This window comes from Mesocricetus auratus, unplaced genomic scaffold (assembly GCF_017639785.1).
Source record: "Mesocricetus auratus isolate SY011 unplaced genomic scaffold, BCM_Maur_2.0 Super-Scaffold_100014, whole genome shotgun sequence".
NCBI lineage: Eukaryota > Metazoa > Chordata > Mammalia > Rodentia > Cricetidae > Mesocricetus > Mesocricetus auratus.
Window position 1 is genome coordinate 17,570,327 of NW_024429197.1, and position 23,340 is coordinate 17,593,666.

The following is a 23,340-nucleotide window of genomic DNA, read 5'->3' on the forward strand; positions in this document are numbered from 1 at the left end:
CTAATTTCGGTTGTCAACTTCCTTGGATCTAGAATCAGTTAAGAAGCAAGCTGCTGGGCAGACCTATGAGGAATTTTTCTTGATCAAGTTAACTAAAGTATGAAGACTCCCATCTAAATGTGTTCAGTACCTCTGATGGTAGCCCAGATAAAGGATGTTGGAGGAAAAAAAAGCTTTGTTGTTTTTGCCTGCTTGCCTTTGTGTCTTGTTGGTGAGTTCATTTACCTCATTGCTGCTGCTGCTGCTGTTATTGCTGCTGCAATTTCTTCACTGATCTCAGAACTCAAGTTTTTTGAGTTTCCAGTGTGGATCAAAGGCTCTCCAGGAATCTTCCAAGCCACCAAACGGGGACTACTGAAGCATGTGGATGAAGCAGCTACCAGGCTCAGCCTCTCTGGTGTGCAGCCGTTGTTGGACTACCCAGACTGAATCCCATACGCCAATCTAATAATTCTCTTTTATATTCTACCAGTCTGTTCCTCAACAGAAACTTCTTTGATACCCTGGTTTCTAGGCTGTGGATTGAAGGGACCACTATCATGTTCAGGATGGCCTCATTTAGTGCCAAACCATGGGCTGGCTCTCAATCAGGGTACGGGTGAAGGGTGTGACTTGACCTCTTTTCTCCCATCATCTAACATACCAGGTTGGTCTGTGTGGCAGTGGCAGGATTCCAGGAGAGCTCATGTGCATGCAGCAATTCTTTTTTTAAAAATATTTATTTATTTATTTTATGTGTATGACTATTTTGTCTTACACACACACACACACACATACACACACACACACACACAGTGCCTGGTGCCCATGGAGATCAGAAGAAGACATCAGATCCATTGGAACTGTAGTTACAGATGGTTGTAAGCCACTGCGTGGGTGCTGGGAATCAAACCCAGTTACTTGCAAAAGCAACAGGTGCTTTTAATTACTGAGCCATTTTGCCAGAGCCCTCATGCAGGAATTCTTAAAGTCTAGGTTTAGATGTGGCACAACATCCCTTCTGTTATGTTCTGTTGGCCAAATCAACTAATTGGTACTGGGCAGACCTATCGGAGGAGAGGGAAATAGATTCTTCCTCTTGATAGGAGACACTCAGACACAAAGATCATGGGCAGAGAGAGCAATGAAGATCTACACCTCTCGCCATAAACCTGCTGTTGGAGATGTGTGAGCACATCTAACCAAAGCCCCAGGGAGGCTGGTGCTACTCAGTCTCCAATGACATCTTACTCAGCTGGAGCAGCAGAGAGAAATGAACTACCAACAGTCACAGTGTGGTATGCTGTCTGGTCAAAGGCACCCACCACTGAGATGAATCAACATGACACCCTGCCCTTACTACAACAGAGCCCTGACTTTGTGGTAGGCCCTTGAAGAGCCATTCGCTCTCTTGTGGGGACCAATGGCATGGTCAGCGAACCCACAGGACAGGGTTAGGACTATGACTGGGGATCATGGCCCAGCTCTGACCCATTTGAAGCTCAAAGGCTGGTTTAGGTCTTCTGGAACAGGCCACTGAGCAAAAGTCAGAGTTCAGAGCTATGGTTCAGAAATGCTCCCAGCCTATAGGAGCTAGTGCTGGGCCTGCCCTGTGTACACTCTCTCCAAGGGAACTTACTGTCTCGGAGGCCACACTCAGCATCCCGTGCTCCCAGGACTCAGCTGATGAATAAAGAGGTCAGACACTTGACCCAAAGATAAATGCCCTGTGTCCTGGCTCATAAGGAATTATCGAGTCAATCAGTTCATCTCCAGGGACTATGAACTCAGAAACCGAAAGGAGTTGCTGGCCAGTGGCAGCAGAAGCTGCTGCTGAATCATCACGAGGCATTGCCAAGCCAGAGAGGGCAAGATGTGTCACCTGTGAACAGCAGTGATGGGGCCCAGAGCTGTGAACTGTAGAGGACAAGGAGGACATACAATTGGTTCCAGAAGCTACAGTGCTCAAGGGGAGGAGGGACAGAGGAGGGAAAGAAATGGAGGGAGAGAGGAAGTCTGTTCTTCAGAGCTCCTGGATTCCAGCGGCTTTGTAGTTCCAACCTAGCTCTGCACACATCTTGAGAGAAAGCCTCTTGAGCCGCCACTCAGCAAGTCCAACACGGCTCTCCCCGTGCTCACACACCCAGGCCGTCTTCACTAGCAGCAGAACTCCCAGCAGAGCTCCCTTCCAGGGTCTGACTTTATTGCTGCAGGACTGACAGGAGGAACCAAGCCATGGCCCTCCAGCCTTTTCTCCACCCGGCAGCCAGAGGGATGCTTAAAAGCACAAAGCAGCGGGCCGGGGAGATGGGTCAGTCAAATCAGGTAGTGCACTCAGGCCTAGACCAGGCCCTGGTTTCAAACTCCACCTGTCCCTGTGGCTTCCTGTGTGACAAGCTTGTCTGGCTGTGCCACCATGTGAGACATGATGGGGGAGAGTCACGCCCTTCTTTCGTATACTCACTGTGTGCCCACTGGGTACCAAGCTATCTCAGGCAGAGGCTGCCACACTGAACAGTCCCTTCCAGAGAATAGGTACCAGTTCAGAGAGTTGCCGACAGTCAGGGATCCAGAAGGATGGACTTAGAGCAGTACATGACAATAGCCAAGCTCTGTCCCCCGGATTATCCAGGTCCTCCCCACTCTCCCTAGCTCCTCAGTCCTTGATGATGTTAGCTCCCCCAGCCCAGCCAGGACAGGTGCTGGTACCCCCAAAAGTATTTCCTATACATGCTCACCCCTGCTTGTCTGGGTAGGTGGTCAAGGTTTAGACCAGGGGTGTAAAGCATAATCCTCCAGGTCCCACCCAGTCTCACACTCCACCTGCCCTTACAGCTTCCATGGAAACAGGGCTCAGCCCACCACCCAAAAAGGATGGCCAGAAGAGATACAGTCCTCGTGGAAGGCCACTGAGTCCCCAGCAGAAAGCCTTGGGCTCTTACTATTATAAGTTAGAAATGCCGACAGATCACTCTCCGGAATCAAGTTGTGGAGAAGTGCCTGGAAGCCGTTTACTTAAGGGACCTCCAGGGGTATGCAGGAACTAGACAGCACCCTTCCCCCAGTCCAGGCATAGTCACTGAGGGACAGTCACTAACCTTTCCAGGCCAGTCACTGGTCAGGCAGGGTGAAGGGCAGAGCACAGTCCTATTTATGAGAAAGGAAAGCTGGGGGAGGCAGATCCGAGGCTGGAAAGGAGGGAGGAGGGCAGGGAATGGGAGGTGGCTGAGAGGGGGCGGCTGTTGGCCAACACATAGAGCAAGGATCACCGGCACTCTGGGACAGCCAGGGACGACCAAGCACCCTCCAGGACCTGTCATTCCCATGGCAGTCACCGGCCACTGTCTCCAAATGGACCCTAGCAGACCCCGCCCACACGGTTCTGTGGATGCACTGCTCCAGCCCTGCATGTGACACATGCCTGCCCTTCTGCACAGTTGTACACAGCCAGTCACATGCTCACTGCAATCCTTATGCATACGAGCATACAGTCACACATGGTCTTCTCTTCACAGGCCCCACAATTACCTGTGCTCTGGGACCCTACCTGTCTTAGACATGGTATTCATGACCACACACGCGTGCACACACCCTTCCCCACAAACATGACACACTCACCCTGCCCTATATATGTACACGTCCATGCAAACTCTACTATGGGGCACATGAAGCGCCCATTGACACCTACTCAGTCCCCCTCTCCCACATGCATCTCCTAACTTCCAGCACCAGGCACAGGGAAGCAGTAACTGCAGGGAACACTTGGGGAGAGTTCCCAGTGTCCGGGGCTCTGCTCTAAGAGCTCTCCAGGTCTTCTGTGTACTAGAAGAGAAGGCCATGGCCATTCTCATTCCATGCATCTGGAGGCACAGAGGGATGGAGGCATTTTCTCAAAGTCACACAGCTATTGCACAGCAGAGCTGGGCCTCCAACCCAAGCTCTTGAACATTGCTGTCTGCTGTTTATCTATGATGTTCACGGCATTCAACCTTCATAACGGAGGCCCTTCCTGCCCCTCTGGTTCAAGTTAGGCTCCTCTGACACATGGTCTCAGATCACCTCTGCATCTCTGCCTGTCAGCACTGCCAGGGACCAGGTCTCTGATTCTCTCCCTGCTGCCCACTGTGGGGTGAGGACTCTGCTTTTAACGTGTGCTCCCACACACAGAGTCTGGAGTGAACGGACTACACAGTCGCATTGTAGCAGTCTTACCTCTGCACACATGAGGTTGCAGGTGAGGAACCTTGGGTCACCAGACTCACACACTGACTGGAAGCCACATGCCATCCTCATTCTCTGCCTTCTCAGAGGTAGACTGTCATAGGAGCAAACACAAGTGTACATCCACACTGTAAGGATATAACAAGACTCTCATATACTTGTACATCTCCACGTTCTCTCGTGACCTTCATACTCACACACACACTCACACACTCACACTCACACACACTCTCACACACACACTCTCACACACACACTCTCACACACACACTCTCACACACACACTCACACACACACTCTCTCACATACTCACACTCACACATACACTCACACACTCTCACACACACTCACACTCACTCACACTCACACTCACTCACACTCACACACTCTCACACACTCACACTCACACTCTCACACCCACGCACACTCACACACTCACACATGCAGCTGCTGTAACTCGCAGCCACACTCACCTTTACACAACCACGGAACACTGCACACACTCACACTCACACACACTCACACACTCTCACACACACTCACGCATACTCACACACTCTCTCACACACACTCACACACTCTTTCACACACACACTCACACATGCAGCTGCTGTAACTCCCAGCCACACTCACCTTTATACAACCACGGAACACTGCACACACTCACACACACTCACACACAAACTCACACACTCACTCACACACACACTCACACACACTCACACACTCACACATGCAGCTGCTGTAACTCCCAGCCACACTCACCTTTACACAACCACTGCCCATGCACACGTTCACACTTCTGGCATAAGCAAAGGGAGGTGTGGGGAGGGAAGGGAGTAGGGTAGCTACAAACCTTTGCAGCTTAGTAACCTGGACAGGAGGGAGAAGGTAGCAAGTTACTGTTGAGGGACAGCATGAACCCTTCCTTCCAGGTCCCCTCCTCTTCCAGATGAAGGGGCACCTTCACACCAGCATCAACTGACCATATGGCCCGTGAGCATGGAGCCCTGCCAGGACGGCCATCATGAACAAGCAAAGCACAGGACTGAGGGTTAATCAGGACAATCCAAGCCTCAGGGATAGCTCAGAAGGAGCCCAGCACATGCAGAATGGGCAGCTTGGGGGGGGGCGGTGCTAGGGAGATCAGGTTGGCAGGGATCTACACATCAGTAGCAAGAAGAGAAAGAACATTCCTGACCGGCTGTGGCAGTGCACACCTTTAATCCTAGTGCTCCAGAGGAAGTGGATCTCTGTAAATTCAAGGCCAGTGTGCTCTACAAATCAAGTTCGAGGCCATTTAGAGCCACAAAGAGAGAAAGAAGGAGGAGGAGGAGAAGGAAGAGGAGGGGAGGGAGGGAAGGAGGAAGGGAGGGAGGACGAAGAAAAGAATACCCCTGACAGCAAGCTCTGAAAGAGTTACCCTACTGTGGTGTCCAGGACAACTGAGGCTAGGTTGGCTCCCAACTTTGGGGGCGTAGGACAGACCTCAGATGACAAAGCAGAACCTTTCCCTTCAGAACTTACCAGGGAAAACTGAGGGAGGGTGCAGGTAGGCTGCTGTGATTCTGCTTATCCATCCTCCTCAGCTCGCAAAGCAGTCTGTGCATTTCTAGTAATGCTGTCAGAATCCCTGGTGTTCCTGCCAGCCAGCCCACAATAATGTCAAGTCCACCCACTTCCCCACGTAGCCATGTAAGAACACCAGTCTCAAAAGAAGTCTTCCCAGAGTTCCTGTAGCTGAGGAAGGTCCTGTGGCTGAGGGAATGTGCATACATCAAGTTTTTGCTTTTTCCCTGCTGACCAAAGGCAGTGGCCCCTTCTTCATGTGTCCCTGGAGCCATGTCAGGTGCGGCATGAGTCTGGGGCATGCTTCCTGACTTAGCAGGCTAAAGGGGAGAGGCTTCTCAGTAGCTCTGGGTTGGGGTTGTTATTAAACCTCAAAGGCCCTAGTACTTCCTGTCCCTCGGGGCTGCTGTTTCAGGCCTCCTGCTGCAAAGCTAGAACTGTGTTGAGTCCCCTCCTTCTGTGCTGTGTCCCACTTGGGGCTCTTCTCTGTCTGATCCCTTAAAGAGTATCCCCAGCAATGAAGGGGCATACACCCTTCTTTTCTCACTGCAGAATTTTTGCAAAGAGTGTTGGGGAAGAATGTTGGTACCTTCAGGCTCGAGGAGCTCTTAACTAGAGTCCTACACTCAGAGACCCAGACTTCCTGCTTCCTCTTCTCTGACACTCATTCCCTGGAGAATGCTAAGGCATCATTGCCCAGGAAGAGAGTCACTGGAGGAAGCTGGTGCCTTGGGGTTCTGAGACTTGACATAAGCACAGAATGCCATGGTTCTATAACACCCATATGACAGCCTGCATTCATCTACACACCAGTCACTTCACCATCATTCTGTTTACCCATTTGTCCGTCTGTACATTCATCAGTTTATCCGTCTGTCCATCTACTCATCCACACACCTGTGCATCTATGATGGCTGGTTTTAGCTGTCAACCTAACAACACAGAATCAGCTATAACCAGTTTCAGCAAAGGGCTGTCTACAATGTGGTGGCCTGTAGTTATGTCTGTGCAGGATTGTCTAATTAGATTAGCCAAGGTGGGAAAAACCAGTTCACTGTGGGTGGCACCATTCCCTAGGCAAGGGATTGTGAACTGAGCTAAGAATGGAGAACTCAAAGCAAGCAAGAACGCACACCTTCATTTCTCTCAGATTTTTGACTATGGGTGTGATATGTGACCAGCTGACTCCCACCACTGTGACTCCTGCCAATAGTGAGGTACTGTAACTTGCTACTGCAAGGTAAAATTAACCCTTTCTTGTCTAAGGTGCATTTTGCTGGGTATTTTATCGCAGCAACAGAAGTGAAAAACACCACCGACCTATCCATCTGTAAATATATCCATCCATCCACCTTCTATCTATTCATCCATCCATCTGTTAATATATTTGTTCATCCATTTATCCATCCATCCACCCATCCATCCATCCATCCACCCATCATCCATCCCCTCCTTATCTTGTTAATTCAGGACACGTTCTGTCAGTTGGGGCTGTGCCAGGCACTAGGCTCTTAGAACAAATAAGATGAATCAAAACTGTTCCTGCCCTCGAGGAGCTCCCAGCATGGTCAGGAAGAAGGCACAGAGACAGATAAATGACAAGACAGTGTGATAAGTGCAATTACCAAGCTATGAACAAAGAGCTGTGAAAACACTTCAGCCCAAGCCTGGAGGAGCACTTGAGAGAGGCTTGGCAGAGGAAGTGACATTTAAGCTGAGTCCTGAAGAATAGGTGGCAGTGTAGAAACCAGGGACAGGAGAGTGCTCGTTCCAATGTACCTCAGAGGTGTCCTGTGACAGCCTTAGTTCCACAACTAATAACTTTGGGGTTCAAACTAAATACACTCCAGACATTAAGTTCAAATTTCAGCCAGCATTTCAGACCTTGGACTAGGAATAGAGCCTCATAGAAAACAATCACCCAAACTTATCGAAGACACATCCTTCCCCTAGAACTCCAGCACACTCATATAGGAGGCTGTGCTTAAGTCAGGCTGGCTGGACACTCCAGCACACTCATATAGGAGGCTGTGCTAACTCATGCTGGCTAGACACTCCAGCACACTCATATAGGAGGCTGTGCTAGCTTGGGCCTGCTGGACACCCCAAAGTTATGCAGGCTGAATACTTGTTTGCCCTGTCAAAGGAAGTCTGACAAAGGCTGAACCACCAGGAACACAGCCCAACACAGTGGACTGCCACTTCTTACATCAAGCCAGTGGGCTAAGGAGTTAGAGTTCAACGTCCCAGCTCCAAAGTCATCACATAAGCGGTACTGCGGTTCAACTCCACAACCACTAGGCAAAGAATCCTCTAGAACAGCGGTTCTCAACCTATAGGTCGTGACCCCTTTGGGAATCAAATGACCCTTTCATAGGGATTACCTAAGCCCATCAGAAAACACAGATATTTACAAAAGATTCATAACAGTAGCAAAATTACAGTTATGGAGTGGCAACAAAAATAATTTTATGGGCCGGATGGTGGCGGCACACGCCTTTAGTCCCAGTACTGGGAAGGCAGAGGCAGGTGGATCTCTGTGAGTTCAAGGCCAGCCTGGTCTACAAAGCTACACAGAGAAACCCCATCTCAAAAACCCAAAAATAATGATACTACTACTACTACTAATAATAATTTTATGGTTGGGTCACCATGACATGAGGAACTGTATTAAAGGGTTAGCATTAGGAAAGCTGAGAACCACTGCACTAGAAGCATAGCTTAAAACAAGGTTTGAGTCCAAGTCATTTACTTGAAGGCTACCCCAGAAAACAGTGATGTAAAAAAGGAGGTGAGACAGGGAAAAGGAAGAGGAGTGTGGCCAAGGGCAGGATGGGTTTGGTCCTGTAGGGAACCTTGGAGATATGCTGTCTTAGAGTTTCTATTGCTGTGAAGAGACACCATGACCACAGCAACTCTTACAAAGGAAAACACTTAGTTGTGGTGGCTCCCTTACAGTTCAGACGTTCAGTCTATTGCCATTGTGGTGGAACACAGTGGTGTGCAGGCAGACATAGTGCCAGAGAAATAGCTGAGAGTCCTACATCTTGCAGGCAACAGGAAGTGGTCTGTAACACTGACCAGTATCTTGAACATATATCAGATCTCAAGGCCCACCTCCACAGTGACACACTTCCTCCAACCAGACCACACCTACTCCAACAAAGCTACACCTCCTAATAATGCCGCTCCCTTTGGGGGTCATTTTCTTTCAAACCACCACACATGCTGACCCTGACCCTACTCTGAGCTAACCTTGCAGAAGACAGTGGAATAGGGTGTTTGTCCTCCCATTCATGCACATCACTGGCTGAGGACCACCCCCTACAGCTTCAGAGATCCACCCTGTTGCCTGGAAGAGGCCTTCAGTGGGGTCTTAAGTGCCTGCAGCAAAGTCCTGCTGAGATGTAAGTGCCACAGGCTGCAGAAATAGTGCCCAGGAAAGGACACCAGAACCCCAACAGGAAGGGAGAGTGGCAGGGAGCCAGGAACTATCATCTGGGATGAGGGAAGTCTTCCAATTGGGGACATTCAAAAGAAACCTGGGCAATTAGGAAGACTCAAGCCTGAGTAAGACCACACAAGCAAATAACCAACACCTGCCTTAATGGAGCTCAGGCAAGGGTGGACCTAGGGTCCAGAGGGCTTCACGAAATGGAAAGCCTGGCCTGGGCACTGTCCTCCCAGGATCCTAGCACCTCATGGCCAAAGGGCATTGGGTAGGGGTGTCATAGCAGGAGAAAGGGACTTGGACAGACCTGTGGAGCACCTAAAGACCCAGACCCAAGGCAGAAGGCAGCCATGACCTGTTCCTAGATGGATGTGATCCACAGGCTCTCTGTGGTTGGCGTGGAGATGGGTTCCCATCTTGGCAGGGCAGAGTAACTTTCCTCCAGAGCCCTGCAAAGTAAAACTCCACAAAGTGCAGAGTCACGGGAAACGCCAAGATTCTTCACACACAGAATAATGAGGCAATAAAACTCAACTATAAAGTTAAATAATTTACCATAAATATCTAAAGCTCTCAAATTATTCTCTACATTAACTGCCTATGTTTAAAATGATCTTTGCATTCACTATGTCACAGATGGCGAAAGCAGACAAGAGAGCCCTTGACAACTCTAACTGCAATTAGCCCTTCCCAGCTGCCGTGATTTAAAGGCCTTTTCAGTTAAGCTGAATGAAACACCCGCACTTTATAAATAAAGGCTTTACCAGGGCCGACAATGAAGTATTTGAAACATACAGGCCGGAGCCACTGGGGAGGGGCTGGCAGGGAAGGGCTGTCATCACATCCCCAAACTTGCCTCCCCACACTCTCAGCCCCTCCTGCCTCACTCATCCCTGCTCTTATGCTCGCTACTCCACACACGCAGCCCCCTCCCCAAGCTCAGTCCACGCCTCCCACTCACACAGACATGCCCACATCTCCATTCACATTTCTGCTGCACCCATGTTCTCTATAGTCCTGTAGCATGTGTACCGAGACACACACATACACACACGCACACACACACAGAGAGAGAGAGAGAGAGAGAGAGAGAGAGAGAGAGAGAGAGAGAGAGAGAGAGAGAGCTCAGGAGGTGGTGCATCTCCGAGGAAGCAAAGTGTGCAAGACCATGAGAAATACTCTACTGTGTAAAGGCCAAATAAGGTCAATTTTCTCCGTGGCAGACCTGTGCATTGATGTCTGTGACCAGGTCGGGGAGTCAGGGGACCCTGGCTTCTGCTCCAACTGGCCCAGAAGGAGGAGTTCTCTGTGCTGGGAGGAGTTGTCCTTCAATAGCACTTGAGCATCTTGGAGCCTGGCTGTACAGCGCAAAGGAGGTCAAGGTTACCCTGATTGCCGCCAAATGTCCCTCCCCGGGGTCTGGCTGGTTAATTGCTTGGCGTCTGGTGAGGCAGAAGCTGTCAGCAAAATGGCCCTGTGTATCACATGCTTGGATCTCTGGGATCCTCATGTAGATAAGGCTAGGCCCTTTCCCACTGCCAGCCAACCACGCCTCTAGCACAGAGGACATCGGCCCAAGTCCAGCCTAGCTAGGCTCAACCACCAGGGGACTACAGGGTCTTCTTCCTGCATGAGATAGATGCAGGGGCCAGAGATGCCATGGCTCAGCCAGAAAGAACAGTCTCATTCAGTCTTCCTCACTCAGGCATATGCAGGCAGCAATAACCATACCCCTTTATTGAGCAATTACTTCATGTGGCATCTGGGCACCATGCCCAAGGCCATCGCAGACATCATCAGTGCCCCTGGGACCTCACTAAGAACCCATGAGCAGATGCTGAGATCTTTACGCTGCTTGCAGATAAGGGAGACAAGTAACTTGTCAAGGTGTGTGTGTTGGGGTGGGGTAGATGCCAATAAGGCAGCAAGTGCCCAACTCAGCTCTACTGGTTATTCATGATGCAGCCCTCAGATCTGTACACCTGCCTAATGAGCCCTTAAGACTTCGCCCAGCCCTCCACCCCACCTCCCTTGAGTCCTGCTTCTGAAGGTGAGGAGACCTAGAATGTCTAGATGACTTCCCTATCCATCTTTATGCTGTCTCCCTGGACCCTCCAGGGTGAAGCTTTCCCTGCACCAACTGTACACCATTCCTGGGTACCACCTGGGCCCTCCATCATGAGATCTCCCCTTGCCTCCCTTCCATCCTGGAAGAGCCAGCGCCCTGTATCAAGGCCAGCAATGTGCCCAAATCTCAGAAGCCAGGAGGATTCCTGGAAGAAGCCAGATCCAGACCGGCTCAAATGGGTGAGAGGACCAGCCAGAAGTTCCGGAGAAGCATCTGGACTCCCAGGGCTACACATCCCAGGCAAGCTCTCCTGAATGTGCTGTTTATTATATTTGAGTTCCAGAGAGATGCCTGGGCTGGGGCCCAACTCCCAAAGGAAGAAAACAAAATGCCTTCCATCTCTGATGGGAACAGGCGCATTATGGGATCTGGAGATTGTGGAGTGGGTTAGAAGGCACTGCATGGGCACATCGAAAGTACTGATCCTATGTTCTAGGCAACAATGGAGCTAAGCCAGGGCCTGTGGTGACGGCGGGCCAGAGCTGCAGGGCCTGGGGCGGTGGCCCTGAGGGAGGGGCTGCTGGTCTCAGAGAAGGAAAGGCACGTGGCTGCCGACCCAAGGCCAGGCCTCGCTGGTGCCAGGAGCCTCTGGGAAAGAGTCACAGCTTACAGGTATCTAAGGAAGGGGACCACGGGTCTAGGGAGGAGCTAACCATCTTCTACTCCCTGCTGAACAAGGGGAGCAGGATACGGAGGGAGAAACCAGGGCTTCGGTGAGGCCAGGCCTGAGACTGGGGTGAAATGAAGGTTCAGAGGGGGAGGAGGACCTCCAGCTGGGAAGTGCCTGTGGTGCCACCCAGCTCTGTGAGCCAGGCAGCAAGGGGGTGGACAGGATAGCCTTCTGGGAAACAGAAAAAGATGGAGACATTACTGAGGAGACAGAGGAGACTGAGAGTGAAGGCTCAGGACACAGGAAAGCTAAGAGGAGACACTCATCTCATGGGAGGCATAGGATGAGGAAGTACCTGCTGGTTGATCTTACCTGGAACTGTTAAAAACCACTGGTGGCAAAAATCAGGCCTGTCCTAAGCAGTGTGTGTGTGTGTGTGTGTGTGTGTGTGTGTGTGTATACATACATACATACATACATACATACATACACTATGCAAAGGTGTATGCATGTGCTTATGTGTATGCAATAGTGAACCAACAGTGCTATAGGGTAGGAAGACCATCACTATCCCCATTTTACAGATGAGAAGGCCGAGGCACAAGAGGCCAAATACCTTCTAAGGCCATACCTAGAGGCTAAGTAACTTCCTAAGGGCACAGCTACAGACTAAGTACCCTCCTAAGAAACAGTTACAGACTAATTACCTTCCTAAGGACATAGCAACAGACCAGGTACCTTCCTAAAACACAGCTACAAACTATGTCCTCCTAAGGACATAGCTCGTGTGCAGTGAGCGAGTGTCAGAATCAGCACTTTCACTTCCTGTGACACTAGGATCAGATGAGGCAGTGGTAGAGATGGAGTCTAAAGTGATCCTGGGACATCAGGGTGGAGAGATGTGAGAAAAGAGATGTTCTAGAACCATCTTCACAGACAGGGACATGGAGCCCTGGGTTTGGTGAGGCACTGGGGAAAAGAAAAGAACATTCAATGGCTAAACCACTAGGTCAGGTGATCTAGCTTGGTAAATCCAGATGTCACCTGCCTAGGGGACTCAGGGACTTGTTGTGAACTGCAAGCCACCAGGTCAGGAGTCAGGTTTGGGGGTTCACACGTGGTGTTTTACTAGACGTGTGCCCTTAAACGAGCCTTTTAAACTCTGAGCATCTGTACCCCTCTTCCAGAAAGTGGACATCAGTGAAACCCAGGTCCCTGGGGCCCTGGAGAGCATGAGATGAAACAGGGATTCAAAGCCTACTGTTCACGGTGCTCCAGATGTCCTTGCTGAATGGGGATGTGATGTGTCTGGGCAAGGCTGAGACAGCGAGGGACATGGTGGGCACCACGATGACCTGAAGGTCACCTCAATGCTGGGGGCCAGCCTTTACCTGGCACCACCTCGGATTCCTCATAGCTACCCTCCTTCCACAGGTGACCACTCAACCCTGTACAGACTTTGGCCTGGTCCACCCACCCCAGTACAATTAAGTTTCTTGGTCTCTCTGTTCCTCAGTTTCATTTTTGGTGAAACAGCATCCACCCCATAGGGTTGGTGTGACATTACACTCGGAACAGGGTCTTGGGCACCGATTTCCATAAATGCCAGCTGTCACCTTCAGAACTCTCCTTCCATCAGGTGGTAACAAGACCCATGCAATGCGGGTCCCATTACCACCCCTGCTTTTGTATAATAATTATTATCAGTTACCATACTGCATTGAACATCATTCTAAATTTCCTGTCAAAACTAAATACCCACACAGGGAGGGAGGGAGGGAGGGAGAGAGAGAGAGAGAGAGAGAGAGAGAGAGAGAGAGAGAGAGAGAGAGAGAGAGAGAGAGCTCTTTCCAATAGACATCTGATTTATGCTGGAAGAGGAAGCACTTTCCACCGGTAACCACCACTTTGCATGATGTGGTTAGCCTGGATGGGCTCCTCCACAAACATGGGCATGTGCCTTCAGTGACCCGTGTTAAGCTGAGGGGACCAGAGAGCAAGCAGTGGAAACCTGGAGCCTCACTGGTGCCTGGGCACAGGACAAGTGGTTTCCTGCAGACTCCAGAGCCATCGAGATGCTCAGACATGTAGCTGCTGTCATCCAGGGAAATTGCAATTTCCCACCATTTTGCTTCACACGTGAATTTAATAAGTGTGCTGCAAGCAAAACCACTAATTATCACCACTGTTTACAGGTCATGTTCCAGCTACAGCTCTGTCCAAGAGCAGTCCTTGTGTGCCTTTTCTTCGCCTCTCATTAACTTCCCCATCCGCTCAAGCTTCATAGTATCTACTGAGGTTGGCTGCCATCCATCGGCTGACTGAGACCCATGGGCAAAGCTGATAGTCCCACCACATTCTTCCCCTTGGAATTTGAAGTGTGGTGCCATTGGCAAAGGGAGCAAGAAGATCATTCTGTGAGCGGTAGAGAGGCCATGGCACACCAGACCAAACGGCAGGCACCAGGAAACAGGAGCAGTGTGTGAGCACAACTTCAGGGGCAGAGGAGTAAAAGGCCCTGGGCAGGGGCAGCAAGCAGGGCAGATAGCCATGTCTGTAGGCACTCCAGGGACAATCGGAATTTTCAGTCTCTGCTCAACCCAAGCTCAGAGCTACACACGCATGTCCAGCTACAAATCCTCATTCTGGAGATAACAAAAGGAAGTCTGTCTCCAGCAACCGAAACTCACATTGCCCCGTGGCGCTCCGACTCCTTTACTCACAGACAGAACTGACAGCTCCATCTTGGGAGACAGAGTTGGGTCAGTTACTGATCCATCTCATTGACCTTTTTCTTTAAGAAGGATCTCGAGTATGCCAGGCTGGCCTTGAACTCCCTATGTAGTCATTCAGTGCACGATGAGGTCTAATTCTCCTGTCTCCAAGTCTCAAATGCACATGCCACCACACCCAGTTTTACATGATGCCAGGGAGGGAAGCCAGGACAAGCGCCCTACCGTGTGAACCACATCTCCAGCCTTCACAGTCCTTCTGGGATACTGGAATTTCTTCATCTTGTGCTGCACAGTAGAGCCAAGGCACGCTGCTCCTGCTGGCCTAAAGTTTATCAGTTCCCCTCCACTCCCCCAAAAGCAAGTTTAGCTTAGTAGAATTTGGCCGTGAACCTAACATAGCATGTGGTGTAAGATGGACCTTCAACAAAGCTGTGTTTCTGTCCATAGGGCTAAGTGTCCCCAAACCTTGCTGGTCTATGATTGTTGAAAATTCTTCCCACTATCCTCAGACTTCCAGGAGGCCCCATCCTGTTCTGAGGTCATAGGTCACTGAACAACCTCGGGAAAATAAGCTGGTGCCCAGGCTCAGGCGCTCCTGCATTGCTCACCTGGGATTTGCTCTCTTCCTGAGGGTCAGCTCAGCCCATCCTTTCCTCATGGGTCTGTGCAGGGGAGAATGAAGTGTCTCAGTGACACCTGTCACCATCAACATGAAGCCCCCGCCTGTTCTCAGTAGGAACTGGGAAGCCCTTGACTGTCTCTGGTTCCAGTTCCGGCGCAGTCTCTTCCTATCCCTTCGCCCTGCATGGTTAGTTCATTGGGCTTCAAGAGGAAAGAGATCCCACAGGAGCTGAGCATGAGCTGCACACCCATCACACAGACAAGTGCAGTGCCACCTGTCTAGAAAGACCAGAAACAGCGGGGAAGGAAGGGGGCCCCACCATGACAGGAGCCAGAGTCAGTGTGAGGGCACGCCCATGCTGTCCACCACTGAACAGGGTGCAACATTGGGCAGGTCACCTGGAAAGCTAAAAAGACCAATTCCTCCTTCTTGTGGGCTATGTGAAGACTGGCTAACTGTGATCTGTCCAACATTCAGCACCACACACAGTAGGTGCTCAACACACAACAGCTCATGGTGACTGTGTCAGAACAATCTCCAGCAACAGACTCAAGGTTCTCCTGGGGAATGGTGCGGTCAGGAATCATGTCACTAGGCACATGCCATCTTGATCAACCCTCTTTCTTCTCTGCCCTTGAAATGTACCTTTTACAGATCCAGCCTCCTTACAGCTTCCTAGAGAAAAACAAAACAACAGGGCAAAACACAAAAACAGGTTCCTCAGAACTCAGCTCAAACCCAATTTTCTTAGGTACCCACAGGGCTTTTGTAAAGACCTGAAGAGGAAATATCCCTCATAGGCTCACGTTTTGAGCAATTGGTCTCCAGATGGTGGCAGTGTCCCGAGAGGTTCTCGGAACTTTGAGAGGCAAGGCCTGACTAAAGGAAGTGAGTCACTGAGATGGAGGGGCAAGTCCTTGAGAATGCTTTGCCCCACCCACTTCCTGTCACACCCTCTGCTTTCTGTCTGCCTGTCATACACGCACACTGCCATGGGACAGAGGGACTGCGGTCAGACCTCTCTGCACCAGTGAGGTCAAGTGAACCTTTCTCCTTTAAGTTGTTTCTGTCATCTAGTTCCTCACAGAGACAGAGAAGTAACTAACATAGTATCGGCCCTAGGATACCCGTGGATAGTACAATCCAAGTCCCTTACAGAAAATGCAATGGTATTGGTGTTTATTTCGTTCTACAATGTCCTCCACTTCAAGTCACTTCTAGATGACAGAACACCCACACATATATACATGCTGTGCAAGTAGCTGTCCCGCTGTACTGTTCAAGGATTACTATAGGATGATAATAAAGGAATGAGTGCATGATCAGTGTAGGCCCAATTTTTAAAAATACTTCCAGTGGGGCCAGAGAGACAGTCAGCAGTTAAAAGCACATACTGCCCTTGCATTAGACCCCTGAGTTCAGTTCCCCAAACAGACACTGGGTGGCTTATAACTGCCTGCAACTCTAGGTTATGGCCTTAGTGACCACATGCGCGCACGGGCACACACACACACACACACACACACACACAGTCTACAGTTCACTAAAACTCCGATGTGTGGGGCTGCGTGCTCACTGATAGAAATGAGCCTGCAGTGGGACCATCTCTCTAAGCTCACCCCCCCATTCCAGACTGCAGGCCTCTGCTCCTGTGTTTTCCCTTGTGTCACATACTGATGTTCAGGTTACACCCTCCTAGATGTGGACCTTACAAGTAGCCAAAGTGGCTTCCTTCCCATACTCTGGTCACACCCCTTCACTAGACATCCCTGTCAGCCAGAATTCAGTAGCAGGCTGTTCTTCCCATCACGTTCTCTTCACTCTGGGAAACAGACTGCCACCAGGACAACTAGGGATGCTTCTGTCTCAGAGCCAGAGGTGTGAGCCACCCCACCATGCCCTCCTCCTCTATCTCTGAACCTGAGGGTAGCACCATCCATCGTCTCTATGACAGCCATGGCCAGGGAGGCTCCCAGATCAGAACTCCCAGTTTCCAGGCCCTGACTTCCAGGAGGTTGTGGGAAAACTGATTTGACTCAAGTTTATCCTGGGCTAAGGAGAGATGAGGCTAGAAGGGAAGACCAAGACTGTGGGCAGAAAAGATGGCTTGTGGGTGGTGCCCCCTCCTGCCCTGCTCATCAGCTTTCCCACGCTGGGACTTCTCCCTGGTCCTGAGGAACTTCTACTGGTGTAAAAGCAGAGGCTTCTGTGGCCCCCAACTGTTAGAAATTTCTGAATTTGTAGTGGAGGAGCAAGAATCCACTTCTGAGGGGTTGCTTCCCCCAGATTGCAAGGAGTCGGATGGTGGGAACGTGTTAGTCTCCACTGTTGCTTGCTCATGAGGCTCCGGCTGCAGCCCTGCCTGGATTCAGCAGCTCTGGGGAGAAGATGAGGCACACCTCTGGGTATGTCTGTGAGGACATTTCCAGAAAAAAGTAATTGGATGTAAATGTCACTATCCCATGAGCTTGGAGTCCAGATAGAATCAAGGGGAATAGAAAGCCAAGTGAACTCCAACCTTCTCCCTTTTCTCTCTGCCTGCAGTGTGCTGAGAAATGAAGGACACCTCTGTTACATGCTCCACTGCAAGGATGCTCCACCACACCACCACATGCAGGAAGTCTTGTGAGCATGGGCAGAGAACCTTCTGGAAAAAACAGATCTCTCCTCCTTTAAGTTGTCTCTGCCAGGTATTTGGTGATACTGGTGGAAAAGTCAGGGTTGGTACCTCCCTTTGGGACAGTGGTACCCTAGAGAGGGTGACTTCCTCCACACCTGTCGGGGGCATTTGGCAAATGTCTGGAAACATTTTTGGTTGTCACCACTGGCAGGGAGGAGGCCAGGTGTGTTCAGGACAGCAACTCCAGCAAGGAATTACCTGGCTCCAAATGGCACTGTCCCTGAGACTGGGTCATCTTCTGACTGTCTGAGATGGATCCCAGAAAGAGAGCTAGGAAATCACAGGTTCCAGGAGGAGCTCAGCCTCCAGGGGCTACCCCGGGGAACAAGTTGGATGCCTCCACCCCTCCAAGTCAAAACTAGAAGTAGAAAAGCTTTGGCAGCATGTGGGGGAGTGGGGGTAGGGACAGGCACTTTTGGCGAAAGGCTGGCAAGGAGCAAGCTTTATGGCTTGTTCTGTTCAGAGTTTTAATTAAGCGTCTCAAATAAGGATTTAATTGGGCTGTAACAAGCCAGGCTATTGTATGCGAGAGAAACACCTGGGGATTATTAGGAAACATTTTTAAGGCAGTAAAGCTGCAGTGAACACACACAGATGTTAGGGCAGGAGATGTCATTGTAGAGTTCCATGCCACCCCCCTACCCAGGACCCTTATAAAGGGTCAGAGTGGTCAGGAAGGACGAACCCCAGGCTCAGACTACAGCTGTGCAGGGCCACCCTGGAGCCCAGGCTGGGAGGCTCAGATAAAAACGCCGCCAGACTCTGCCTCTCAGGCTGCTGTGCGGTAAAAGAAATGAGCGACCAGGCTGTCTTAGAGGGATGGTGGGACCCTATCTGCATAAGGGATGCCATGATGATCAGGCCCAGTCAGACAAACTAAGAATGATCAGGCTTAAGCACAGCAGTACCAAGGGTAGCCAGGCCCGGGTCTCAGAACGGGTCTGGAGGAGGTAGGAATGACCGGCCCATTTTAATGGCTACCTCTCCCTCCACCTGAATTTAAGCTCTGCCAAGCCTGGGACAGGGGTATGTTTTGTTCCCTGCTGTGAAGTTCAAAGCAGAAGACAATGTTGGGCATGTGCTGGTCTGGCTGGATAAATAAAGAAACGAATGAGTGAATATGATGGGGCAGTGGAGTCCAGGTACATCTTACACAGCCCAGGATGGTCTCGCTGCTGTGTCCCATTGGGCAGGCATTCTGAAATGCCACACAAGAATAGTTCTCCATTAGAACTGATAAGGCCCCTCTGTGTCCCTGTCTTGTCCTGGGATCCTTACCACCCTGCCAGATTGCTGACTCTAGGACCTTGCTTGAGCTTTAACCCTGGCTTCCCGATGAGGGTAGCCTCCCCAGGAACCAGGTAGTTTAGTTTGCATCTCCAGTGGCAGCCAAGGCCTCAGCAGGGAAGATCACCAGTGTGTGTGCATGGACATGAGGGGAGCGGCAGACTCCTCTGTCTCCATAGCTGGCTCTGGTCAGGTTCCACTCAGGTTGCCTATACCCAATTCATCTGTCTTAGTCAGGGTTCCATTGCTGTGAAGAGACACTATAGCCAAGGCAACTTACAAAAGAAAACATTTAGTTAGGACTGGCTTACAGTTTCAGAGGCTAAGTCCATTATCATCACGGCAGGAAGCATGGCTGCAGGCAGGCATGGTGCTGGAGAAGTAACTACATCCTGATCCACAAGCAAAGAGAGTAAGAGAGACTGAGCCTGGCATGAACTTTTGAAACCTCAAAGTCCACTGCCAGTGATACACTTCCTCCACCAAGGCCACACCTTCTCCAATCAGCCACATCTCCTAGTCCTTCTAATCCTTCTCACATAGGGCCACTCTTTGGTGCCTAAGCATCCAAATATGAGAACCTATGGGGAATCATTCTTACTCAATCCACCACATCACCGAACACTCCTATGGCTTTGTGACATGAGCCATTATCACCATTTTACAGAAAATGAGCTTGAAGCTCAGAGAAGCCTCCCTTTCCCTGGTCTCCCAGAACCCTGGAGGGAGCCCTTCCCCCAGCCTGTGGACAGTAGCTAGGATTTCAATTCAAGGCAATGGGAACAGCCGGGTAAGTGAAAGTCTAGCCTAGGCTCCAGCTACAGTCTCATACATCTATCTGTCAGGATCTGTAATCTCCTCTAGCCTTGTCTTGAGAGAGAGAGAGAGAGAGAGAGAGAGAGAGAGAGAGAGAGAGAGAGAGAGAGGGAGGGAGGGAGGGAGGGAGGGAGGGAGGGAGGGAGGGAGGGAGCGAGGGAGCGAGGGAGGGAGAGACAGACAGACAGACAGAGACAGAGAGACAGAAACAAAGACAGACAGGCAGACTAGGAGCTGGGGACAGAAGGCAAAACTGAGAGGTTTTGAGAAACTAATGGGAATGCTGGGGACAGGAGAGAATAGGAAGTTCAGGGGTCCAAGGTTGGAGGCTCCAGTACATAAAGTGGAAGGCAGGGGGAGTCTATTTCCTGACAATCCAGGGAAGGGTCTTCAGGCACATCAGACACACTGTCCCAGCTGGGGCAGGCCTTGTGTTTTCAGTGGGAAGAAAACCATACTGCAGGAGCCAGGTATGGCGGCCCGGTGAGCTGGAGAATACAGGACTCAGCGCCTGGCTTTCCAGGCTACCCTCTGGGCAGCTCCTGGGCAGGCACCCCAATTCTGTCCCTTTCTCCTCACTCACAGGGCCCCCACAGCAGCCTTCTAGCTAGTGTCATTTTACACACCAGCCCAACCCATACTGGTCCATTTCAACCCGTCACTGCCATGACAGACGAGAAAACTTCTTTTTACTAGCTCTGTTGCATACATGAGGGAATAATTTCTGTACCAATATCTGACTTTTATTGAGCACTTACTGTATGCCAGGTCCTGCAGTAAACATTTCTCATACTTAATCTAATTAACTGATGTTTCCCAATCACCCTAGAAGGTGAAAGCTATTAACCTGATTTGCCTAATGGAGAACATGAAGTTCAGAGAAACGAAATGACATATCTGAGCTCACACAGCCCTAGGCCTGACACCATGCTGAGCGCTTGATGTGAGCTTCATTGTGGATGCCTGCGACTTTTTATTATCAGGAAATAATTCCAGTTTACAGAAAAAGAGACTGCAGTCCAGAGACACATGACTTTTCAAATACAAGCAGGATGCAGAGCCCATCCGAATTCAAATGCCTCCTTCTTATGCTCACAGGTCAGCCAGAGCCCATCAGAGGTGACATTCAAGGGCCTGAGGTCACAGTGGGTGAGCCTTGGAAATTGTGGCCAAATCTAAAGTCGTTTCATGGTGTGAAAAGCCTGTGAAGGTTTCCATGCTCTGAAAAGCACATGTGAGGGACAGTGGCTGCATGGCACGGCCCCCAACTCATTTAGCACCTGTCTGTGAGACAGAGCAGAACTGATGCAGGTAGGGGTGAGATGCAGAGTTGGCCCCACCGTTCCCGCCAGTAAATTCCCCACAGTGCTCTTAAGATGGCCAGTCAGCAATCTGGATGCAATAACACAAAGAATTAAATGCCACCAGATTCAATCAATGTGAAAAATATGTATGTATGTATGTATGTGCACATGTGTGCCTATTTGTGCTTTGGGGGTATCTATGTCTGTGTGTGCATGTATGTATGTATAAATGTATGTATGTATGTATGTATGTATGTATGTATGTGTGTATGCTCACATGTATACAAGTGTATGCATGTTTGCACATGTATTTATGCATAAGTGTGTATATGCATATAATGCTGTATGTGTACATTTATTGTGTTTATGTGTACTGTGTATCTGTATGTGTGTGCATGCATGTATGTATATTCATCTATGCATGGTTATGTGTCTATGTATGTATGTGAATTGTGTCTGTGTGTATGTATATGTACATGGCATATATGTGTCTGTGTATACATACATGTGAATTGCATCTGTGTGCCTGTGTAGTATGTGTGCTTATGTATATATGTGCAGTATGTATGTGTATGGACATATATATATGATGCTTGTGCATCACTGCCCCCAGGGCTCTGAAAGATGAGCATCTGGGCCAATTGCTCTGTTTTATTGTCACAACCCAAGAATGGCTGCAATAGACAAGTGGCCCTTCATCTGCCTATTGTCAGAAAAAATTGGCTGGGATCAATTGTCCTAAAGCAAAAATCGATTGCATTTGGCAGTTGTTCTCACTGCTTATATTCAAAGCTCCCTTCAGCTTACAACTTGACTCAGTTACTCCCAGGGCATGCTACACAGATCTGCAGGTGGGAAGGCACATAGCTCCAGCCCTGGCCCGTTATGGAGTTTTTCCCTACAACTCGTGAGGGTCCAGAACACAGATCTGCCCACTCTCAGTTTCCAGGGAGAAAAGTCGATCCCTTTTTTGTCGGTCAGGGAATGATGTCCTTACTGGATTTCTTGATCTCCTCTAAGGAGATCCAGCCTTGCTGGGCTTCCCTAGCCAGAAGCTGAGAGGACAGGATCATGCGGTTCACTGGAGATGACCTCAGGATGCAGGGGTGAGGGATGAAATGAGGCAGATGCATTTTCTGGGAACCCCGAGGAGTCCCTGCAAAGGCTGTCCCTGCCTGAGGCACTACCTTAAAGGCGTAGAAATCAGGATGCTTGACCAGTAAGATGACCTGGAGTTTATTAGGAGAAAATAACTTACACAGAAAACAAGTGACTATCACGTTGCTCCAGCTCCAAGGATGCAGACCTTGTCACCCTGATGCTCTCTGCAACCTGAAGGGGCTTCTGTGCCCCCGGTCACGGCCACACCTATGACCACACCCTTTTGAGAGCTGTCAGTGTTACGGGTGCTGAGGGTGAATATATCACTACACTATCCTTCCAACATGATGCTCCTGGGTGGCAGCTTGTGCTCAGCAGCCAACGTGGGAGGCATCAGAAGGATCCAAGGAAGCTGGATGCAGCAACAGGGGCGGGGAACTCACCAGTGACCTCCAGCTGGGCTGATGGACACCTCATTGCTTCTTGAAACAGGGTCTCACTATGTAGCCCAGGCTGGCTTCAAACTCAAGATTCTCCTTCTTCAGCCTCCCCAATGCTGAGATATCAGGTGTGAGCCACCACGCCTGGCTCTGAATATCATTATTTTAATTACTTATTTAAATACCACTATTATTAATTATGGTATGCTATTTGTAAAGCACATAGATTAACCTGGCTGTACTGGCATATAACTTATAAAGAATGTCATCTTTACTTGGGTGAATGTTAAACCTGTCCTCACAGGGCATGTCCTCAAGCAAGCCTGGCAACCACTGCCCCTGACTGATTGGGGATAGCCCCAGGGCCACTTGGATGTCAAGTCCTGACAGTGGCGGC

The 23,340-nt window shown here is 50.1% G+C and overlaps 1 protein-coding gene across 2 annotated transcripts in view; it reads right to left on the bottom strand.

The window, feature by feature from the left end:
- Grik3 (glutamate ionotropic receptor kainate type subunit 3) overlaps window positions 1–23,340 on the bottom strand; it is a 218,565-nt gene that overhangs the window by 165,747 nt on the left and 29,478 nt on the right. The gene's annotated exons all lie outside the window — the stretch shown is intronic.